The sequence below is a fragment of the Strongylocentrotus purpuratus genome, unplaced genomic scaffold, assembly GCF_000002235.5.
Source record: "Strongylocentrotus purpuratus isolate Spur 01 unplaced genomic scaffold, Spur_5.0 spur5_scaffold_14, whole genome shotgun sequence".
Taxonomy (NCBI): Eukaryota; Metazoa; Echinodermata; class Echinoidea; order Camarodonta; family Strongylocentrotidae; genus Strongylocentrotus; species Strongylocentrotus purpuratus.
This window is the reverse complement of record NW_022145599.1, coordinates 21648810-21658727: the sequence shown is the minus strand read 5'-3', so window position 1 is coordinate 21658727 and position 9918 is coordinate 21648810. Positions and strand designations below refer to the sequence as shown.

Genomic DNA, 9918 nt, shown 5'->3' with positions numbered 1-9918 from the left:
TGAAAAAAACAAAGATATTGAACAAGATAATATAATGAAGTAAATGACACTTTACACTGTTAAAGTTAAATGCACTTTCATACATGACTCTCTGTTCTCCTACATATTCCTATAACAGCGCCATGTACCCCCCCCCCCCCCCCCCCCCACCCCCACCTTTCCCGGCTGCCATGGACTCAAGCATTCATGCTTATGATAGTTGGCCTCTGCGTTTATCTTGATTCTTTTACTTACCTCTATATATACTTTCAAGTTTTCAATCATATGCATTTTTATGTGTGTATTCCAGTTGTCACTCTTTATGTAAATCAATTATATTATATACTATTATTGTTATTTGAATGTTTTGTATTTGATTTATCAATAAATGCAGGAACATCTGCTAACAAATATGAATACCGTACATGTATTTGTATACTTATCTTGAAATGTTTTAAAGAAAAGTTGGCATATACACATGTACAAATCATAAGAACATGTTTACCTTTCCCAAGAAATTTAGCAATATAATCTAAATTTACTGAGTAAGTTACATCATGGGAAGTTGGGGTCAATAAAGTATTCCGACTCAACTTTAAATCTGTGAATGGTCAGAAGCAGCAATGTACAGTATATGATAAAACATGTAGACCACAATGAAAGCTCATCTTAACAAACTTGAATGTACATATAACAAGTTAATTAACCTGGTCGTATTAGTCTTTGTATACTATGATTATCTTTAACCTCATAAAATAATATGTCTCATATAAAAACATAGTTACCAATGTTCCAAGCTTCCTCTTATATTTTACATACATTTTGATCAGTGCTCTAAATTAGCTACATGTACATGTATTTAAGTAGAGATCATCTTGTAAGAAATGGTCTACCGGTATATACTATTGAAATAAATTTGTATAGATTTATTTACATGTGTATTGCTAAGCTGAAGTCCATCATCCATTAGTCAACCTTAATTATTACAAAATGGGAAATTCAAATACAGTTTATCTCAAATAAAAAAACGTAACCAGAAAATTTAGAAATTGATCTCAAGGTACACTAACAAATGAATACATGTACAGTGTGTATATAAAATATGAATAAATATACGAGTTGGCTTGTCCTGGCATGTTCACGAACAAGTTCACCTGTGTTTTCCCTGGACATCATCCTTTAGCCCCAATAATTGCACAATACCAATACCAATTATTTATATCAAAACAATGAGGATTTAGCTGAAGGCTTGCACCTCAATATTGCTACTATGTCAAAATTTTCAGTTTGAGATTCACATGGCTTTAGTGATCTCATCTTTCAAACATTCATACATTTTTCATCATTCTGATTTATTTCAAACGTTTGCCATTCTGTTTCTCTTAATTTCTGCTTACATACAAATGATTTTTTTACAACGGTTGTTTTGCCCTTTAAATTGGACTTGAAGTCCAATTTTGTTCTACATATAGTGAGTCAACTCAACAGCCATGAGCAGGAAATCAATGAGCATCATTGGGATCAAAAGAGCAATGTTTGAGGGGTATGCTCTTCATTATCCCTTTAACGAGGAAAGCAAAGTCTGGAAGGAGTTGAGATGGAGCTTGTTCAGTTTGGCAAGAAGAATCATTCACCTGGCAATAGGCATTTCTTTAAATAATTGTAGAGGTGTAGCACAAACAGAACACATGTTCCAAATATACCTTGCACGGTGACATCTCTTCATGCTTGTCAAGCATCCTTTATCAATCTACACTGCAGTATGCAAGCTCATCAACTCTAAGACCTCTAAAGTAGGTTTGTGGCCATGTGATCCTTGATTATAATTGGCATATTTTGACAGTGGTTAGTATCACTTTGTTTCTACCCCAACCAGACCAATATAGTGTCTATCTTGTGTTTGGCTCTTGGCTTGGCCTAGCAACCAACTCCAATGGATCGTGGTTAAAAAATTAGTTTCCTCTTACAGATGGTAGCAGTAAAGATCCTTTCCCAGATGTAAATAAAAAGCAGATACATGTATGAGTGTTAAGTGCCAATTTCAATGAAAACCCAGTGAACTCTTCCAGGCAGTTTGTGTCAGGTAACTGGAGAAATATGTAAAGGGCGTTTCCTCGTATGGCCTGCTCTGTTCACTTCTAACTCACTTCTGGTTGGGCTTTAATGGTCAGGCACAAGTACTGTGTTGCAAAGAGATTTAAAGTAAGACAATTTAGAAAGAAAATATATTAATAATAATCATGTTGTTTAAAAAAAATAATTGAAGATACAAATTCATATTACTCATATTATCTATGAATAAGTTGCATTATCAACACCAAGCTTTTTCTTATTCAAATGAGTTACTCACTGCATACAGACCAATAGGAGATCTTCAATCATGTAAACAAAACAAATCTTTATTGTTCTTCCTATTCTGACAAAAACATACATGTATGGTGAACATTCATTGCTTATGCTGCCCCAGTTTTACAGAATAATCTCTCTCTATTACTCTCTATTACTACAATAGACAAATCTCAGTCTGCTCTTAATACACATTTTATTTATTCCAAATGCTAATCAGATATAAGGAACCTCAATCTGTAACCTATTTTGAAGTATTTTCTCTTTAATTATTATCATGCACTATACAAGATAAATTATCATTACTATGGGTATTATTATTATCAGTAAAAGGTTCTAGTACAATATTCATATTCATTCTTAATAACCTTTTCTTTTTCTTTTCTGGCTCTTTGTCTTCTGGTGCAATGACAATGAATGTCTCATCTGCTGCTATACTATAAAGAAAAGAAAATTACAAGAAAAAGGAGAAATAATAAATCTAAATATGTTACAGTCTAATATACATCTGTAGACTTAGCAAAAACACAGAATTTGATAAGAAAATGTAAAATAGCATGATCAAAGATTTTATCTAAATAGTTTAAAGAAAGGCAATCGAGAATACATATAACATCGTGCTGGAGGCAGAACCTTTAGATAATTGGTAATAGCATGGAAAGTGAACATATCCACAATAAAGTGTAATCACTAGAAATTGTACAAATCAACACAATTATGTCAACTTATTCAAATATCAATACATGTATTTAAAATAAATTTAAAATAAATAACTGGGGCCAAAATTTGGTTAGCATTAGGGATACTAGGCATGGTCCCCTAGTGTCTCCTGGCTATGCCTAGTTGCAGTTAAAGGGAAATCCAATCTCGACAGCAAACTACTCTAGAGGAGAGCAGAACAATTAGAGAAGTAGGCTGGTGAAGTTTGAATGAAATCGGACAAAACATGAGAAAGTTATGCATTTTTGAAAGTTATACTCACTATAGGTCTAGGCTTTCCATATTTGGCTGGATCTGTAATGTCTCTATGATGTAGGGGCGGACAACTTTTCCATTTGTTCCAACACACAAAATTACTAAAAATCAAATATAAATAATGAAATTTATGACTCAGGAGGGTCAATTCTCTTTAGAGGAACTATAACACTGCTATCTATAATATATTTTGAATCTTGCCCGAAGGGAGAAGGCACTTACAAGAAAAACAAAAAATGATGACTTTTTTGTACAGAACAAATGAGAGAGTTTATGTTATAATCCTTTCACCAAACTGCCAATGTGAAATTCTCATAGACTTAGTGATCTCATATCTCAAACATTCATAACTTTCTTATAACGGTACTGGCCCAATATATTTCACTCTATCGCCATTCTTATTCCCTTTTTTTTTCTGCTGTAATACAAATTAATGAACTTATTTCAAAGGTAGGAATGCCCTTTAAACTTGTTCATTTACAAGAGCTATAACAAATGAAATCATTATGACATGGTGCTTTAAAAGTCTGTACTTTAATACTATCTCTGACAGCTGAAGACAAAATTCTCTACGATGATTAAAATAAAGATACTGAAATTTACTGCATACATATTCTTGTATATGGCATATCACATTATATAACATCCCTATGCGCTTCCAAAGAGTTAGGAAATTATTACTGAACCCTAGCTTTAGCTTAAAGCGGTTATCAGGGCAGTGCATTTCAAGGAATAATCCTATCAGGTACCCATTTACCTCACCTGGGTTGAGTGTGGCAAATGTAGATTAATGTCTTGCCAAAGGACATTAGTGCCGCGGCGGGACTCGAACCGCGGACCTTGTGATCCACAGTCCCGTGACATATCACTCGACCACGGCACCTCTACGTGGTATAAACCTATACTTGAATTCCAATTCGAGACATTAATTTACAATTGCCACTCTCCACTCAGGTGTTAAATGGGTACCCGGTAGGATGCGAAAGTAGTTTGCTCAGCATTGTGAGCATCTGTGAAATGACACCTGGCTGGAAGCTCCCAAGGGAGTAGAGAATGAGCATACATTGTGTGCGGGCAAGCCTGAATCTGATGACCGGGGTAATAATATATCTGTAAAGCACATTGGTGATGCATACTGTACATACATTGTTGATGTATTAAGCACTATATAAAAGCGTAATATTATTTTTATTATTAATTTATTCCTACCTACTTTCTTATTATTCTTATAATGGTGATTACCGGTATCCCTTCTTAAGCCTTGTCCACTTATGCCGCAGTATACTGCCAATTTTGTTTAATGACATGAACCGTAATCTGCTTAAACTTTCTTTATCTTATAACACAGATCTCAGTAAATAAGCGTAGGACCTTTGTTACACGCAGTTGCCATTAATACACATTTAAAAAGTGCGGAGTTGTTTTGCTGCAGTTTACTGCATCATATTTGAATGAGCCTCAGTTGTTCATGCTTCACTGGTTCTACCTCACATTTTGTTCACTTATCATATCTCCTCCATCCAGTCTCTAATCATTTTTCTTTTCCATTTTATAATTATTGATTCCTTACTCTTATAATATTCTAATATTGAATGAGTAATTATGACTGTAATTTGCTATTAATGAATTTATATCAAGTATTTTAACAAATAAATTCTAATGAAATACAGCCCTGTGTCAAAAAATATCTTTAAAATTTCAATATTGAATTAATAAATATGTGTGGTTTAGACAATCAATTATACACACAAAAACAATTAAATTGAAAAAAAGTAAATAAAATCAACAACACTGTTCTTACCAGTTACCACCATCTCCATCATCCCCAAACAGAACTTCAATAGCTGTGCTACCTTCTATCTGAAAAATAAAAACAGAATTAAATATATCAAAATAGTGTATCTACATCTACTACAGATCAAAGCATTATATCTACATCCATAGAACAGTAAGTCAATATATACTACAGATCAATTCAATACATTCTTATCTACTATAAAAAAATGTACTGTAAACTATGTATATATAACTACAAAATATTATAACTATACAGTGTATCAATATCTACTTCAGATCAAAACAGTATATGTGAAATCTATATAGAGCATCTACTCTGAATGAAAACAAAAGTATATCTACAATTCTACATGTATATCTCGTATTTAAAGATCAAAGATCAAAGTAGATGATAATAAATGCGTTGGCTCAGTCAGTAGAGCGTCCGCCTCACAACCAGGAGGTCGTGGGTTCGAACCCCGGCCGCATCATACCAAAAGACGTTAAAAGACGGGAGTTGCTGCTACCTTGTTTGGCGTTCAACAATAAGGGATAGAGCAACATCGATCTGGCGCTGCTCAGTGACTGCCGGGCTCACGATCAATTGGGCAAAAAGAATTTCCATTTTCGGTTTAACTTAATAAAATTTGGAGTGAACTTTAAAAGATTATTATTATTATTATTATTATTCAAAACCAGGGGCCATATTCTGAACCCTGTGTTATCTGTAATATTGTTTTATCTTTGAAGATAAGATAAAGTTGGTATTCTGAAAATTGTTGTAACTTTTGTTGTATCTTTACTCTGCTCTCATTTATTTGGCCACGCCTGCGCTCAAACTTTTGTGCGGTTGTAATCATGTGTATTATTAATACAATCCCACTTAAAGCTTATCTGTACTAGTTTATAGGAGGGATTACACCACCCTGCACGGTCACTGGACAGGTGGTTATGGTTATCTCATCAACTCAGCTCTTAATTAACATAATTAAAAGAGAATCATGGGGATCAATGGTAACTGATTAGGCATTGTTTTCTCTATAGAGGGAGCAAGTAGCTACAAGTAGGACAGTGTGGCTTTAATCCTCATTTGCATATGCGTACGATAGATAATATGACAAAATAATTGGTATTCTGAAAATTGTTGTATCTTTTATCTTATCTTATCTTGCATAGTATTTACAACAATATTTACAATAGGTAGGGGGGGGGGGTTGTATCTTTCGTAGTGATAAAATGCCAATACTATTACTAATAGACGAGTTGGAAGAAGATTTTGTGTTGACCGGAGACATCACAGATGATCTGAGAACTTTCTAAGAAATTACATGAGGAAGCGCAATAGCTCAGTCGGTAGATCAGTGGTTCGAAACCAAGTCGATGCGCTTTGGTAAGGCATTAATCCTCACTACCAGGTAAAGCCATCAGCCGTCTGGTTGCTTACTTACAAGCATTTATGCTTTCTTAGCAGTCAGGTAAAATAACCAAACAACCAATTTTAAGTTTGGCTAGGATATGACGATTTATGTGTGATGTCTCTTAACCACTATAAGTGAAAGTGTGACTTGTCTTCATGATCCAAGTGTCACAGCGAATATAATGACGTGCATAATAAGCGCTCAATTAACTAATTACGCCCAAGATCTTTAGTATGACATAAGGTTCTCCTATTGGTTGACCTAGTCTACTTATCAATATCATGCTTAGACTAAATAAAATAGATCTTGATTGGTAGGGTCCATAAAAATGTGCATGTCAAAGATAAGATAGAGGCGGTCCTTCAAGAGATAACACAGGGATAAAATGATTTTTAGAATACCAACTTACAATAATATTACTTATTAATATTCAGCCGTGTTATCTCTGGAAGATACAACAAAAGATAACACAAAACTTACAATGTTGAGAATACCGCCCCTGGTAAAAGAGTTTAGATGAAATGCACATAGATCTAGATCTACAACACTAACATTCTGAATTAATATAAATTTAATGGCTGCTGAAAGCAAAGTGTGCAACTGTAGTGTTAGTGTGTTACTGTAGTGTTAGCTAATCTATTATCTAGTTAGTTGCTAACGGCGTAACGCCTACTTTTAGATCTGTTTTTTTTAACTAGACCTAGACTCTATACTTTATATTGTACAGTGGAAGTGGAAGTTAGGTAGTGTATGACCTCTTATCAGTATCCTTACGTTATACCCTCCCTCTTAATTAGGTCCAAGTCTAACATTCATCATGATTATTTCACACACTGCACCGAGGCCGCGGCGGTGACGCGACAGTCATCGACGGTGCGATGTCCCCTTAGGCTTCGGCTTTACGTAGGCGCACTCCCCGCTAGCGCTGGATGCTGAAAATGAAAACTTTTCTTGGTTTGTCTTATGGCTCCAGTTTGAATTGCTTAATTCATCAGCATTTAAAACTCATTACATATATACTTTTCTTAATACGGAAGCAAAATAAGATTACTTAAATAATCAGAATGATTTTGAAAAAGGAAATTTATGCTACCTTTTCAGGACCGTCGACTCTGCCCAAGTTGATCGTTGACAGCGTAGTTTTCGATAAATTCGTAGCTTCAAATTGATCAAGAGATCAAGTACATCATTTTTTACTTTAAATGATTCAAAATCATAAAACACGAGAGGGAGTTAAATCTAAAATATTACTTTGATTTTTGAAAATTATTTGAGACACTTCCGAGTTGAAATAATCAAATAGAATGAAGAAATTAAAGAATACAAATAATAATGTTTGGCGTGCGTAATACTACGATGGCGCTCCACATCATATTTGGTTCACTTTCACACTTGTGAAAGTGAAACATCGGCAGAATCGGCGCTTGTCAAAGTGAACCAATAGGGACGCGTACAAACGTGGTTCACTTTCACACATTTGTTGGTTCACTTTCACATGTTAAATCTCTCTCTCTCTCTCCCTCTCTATCTCTCTCTCTCTATCTCTCTCTCTCTATATATATATATATATAAATCTCTCTTTCACTTTCGCACTCTCCCCCCCCCCTCCCTCTCCCTCTCTCTCTCTCTCTCTCTTTCCCTGCTCTTTGTTGCATACCTGGCAAACAGGGAAATTAAATTGGCTCATTCAACGTGCTAGAACATACATAATTTCAGTCTAATGTGTGGATATTGAATTGCATTCAATCATCATTATTGCTCTCGAAGTGAAATGATTAGTTATCGTGGTGATACTCTGCCACCTATTCAGGTAGATAAAAGAGAGTCTAAAAAAGCTTTATTTGTATGTGTTACAAATTAGTTTCTTTTATTTCTTGTTCGTATCTGCAAATATATAGGAGCATTAAATACTACTGTACAGACACTGCCAGGTATAGCTGTGCTCATGCCAGTTCCATGTAGAGCAACATTACAGCAGTCTATATAGATACAATATACCGATAGCTTTCACAGGTTGTAGTGAGATTCAATATATTGTGATCCAGCACTATCCAATCTTCATCACCTTATAAATCATTCATCATTTCATGTTTAAGAGGCAACATCTGGATAAATGTTATCACCATGGAAACCTGGTCACATGCACAGCATCGACACTATATTAGCCCATAGCAGTTTACAGTTTTGTACGGCTCTGAATGAATCAACTTTTCCTCCTCAATTTGGCAATTATAATTTGTATTTTCTGCTCTTTCGTACGTTAAAAAATGAAAATGGTAGAAAATCGACAAGAGATTGCCAATTTGTACATATAAATATTGATTACAAATTTCACTCTGCATTGCTGATGAAGAGGCTTCACTTTAATTGCTCTTATATATGAACAGCACTTTGTACTCCTACAGAAATGGACTCAAATTTTCCAGTGACCATGGAACTGTCTGATCATGAACCATTTGCACTCTGGGTCAAAAAAAAAAAATATATATATATATATATATATAACATCACAAAAAGGCTATAGGTTAAAATGTTGAAATAATGTCATATTAATATATCTTTGCCATACACCTTGATATAACAGGGACATGGATACATGTATTCTACCTTAATTCAAGCAATATGGTGGATTCCACAGCGCCATCTAACAAAACCAGTGATTTGGCAATTTCACACGATGCATTATGGGAAAAGTCATCAAATATGTCAGCTGTGGCATTATTATATATGCTAGGAGATTTTTGGCAATTTAATCAGAAATTTCAGATCGGTAAGTTTGAATACCGGTAGCTGATCTGGAGTAACAATTTTTGCTGATTCAAAATATATCAGTCTTATAGTCCCTATTCACAACGTTTTGGTAATTTTGGCCAAAACTGACTATTATAGTCCCTTTTGGTCAGGGGTAATTTTTATGCCTCCGTTACGAAGTAGCCGGAGGCATTATGTTTTCGGGTTGTCCGTCCGTCCGTCCGTCCGTCCGTACGTCTGTACGTACGTCTGTACGTACGTCCCGTTCTCGTGATCACGTTATCTGAAGAACGGATCAATGGATTCCTACCAAACTTTGGTCATATATGTATCTAGCAAAGTCGATGAACTGATTAGATTTTGGGGTCACGAGGTCAAAGGTCAAAGGTCACAGGGCTCATTATGTATGCAAAAACAGCTCGTGATCGCGTTATCTGAAGAACCGATGGATGGATTCCTGCCAAACTTTGGTCATGTATGTATCTTGTAGAGTCGATGAACTGATTAGATTTTGGGGTCACGAGGTCAAAGGTCAAAGGTCACAGGGCTCATTATGTATGCAAAACGGCTCGTGATCGCGTTATCTGAAGAACCGATTGATGGATTCCTGCCAAACTTTGGTCATGTATGTATCTTGCAGAGCCAATGAACTGATTAGATTTTGGGGTCACGA

The 9918-nt window shown here is 35.1% G+C and overlaps 1 long non-coding RNA gene across 1 annotated transcript; it reads right to left on the bottom strand.

Annotated features, from left to right (window-relative positions):
- Nucleotides 1–409: 409 nt before the first annotated feature.
- On the bottom strand, nucleotides 410–7948 carry LOC115923546. Its single transcript, XR_004063959.1, has 5 exons — nucleotides 7588–7948; nucleotides 5102–5160; nucleotides 3308–3401; nucleotides 2694–2762; nucleotides 410–2159 (listed from the first exon to the last, which is right to left on the bottom strand). It is a non-coding gene; the product is annotated as an uncharacterized LOC115923546 (long non-coding RNA).
- Nucleotides 7949–9918: the final 1970 nt, after the last annotated feature.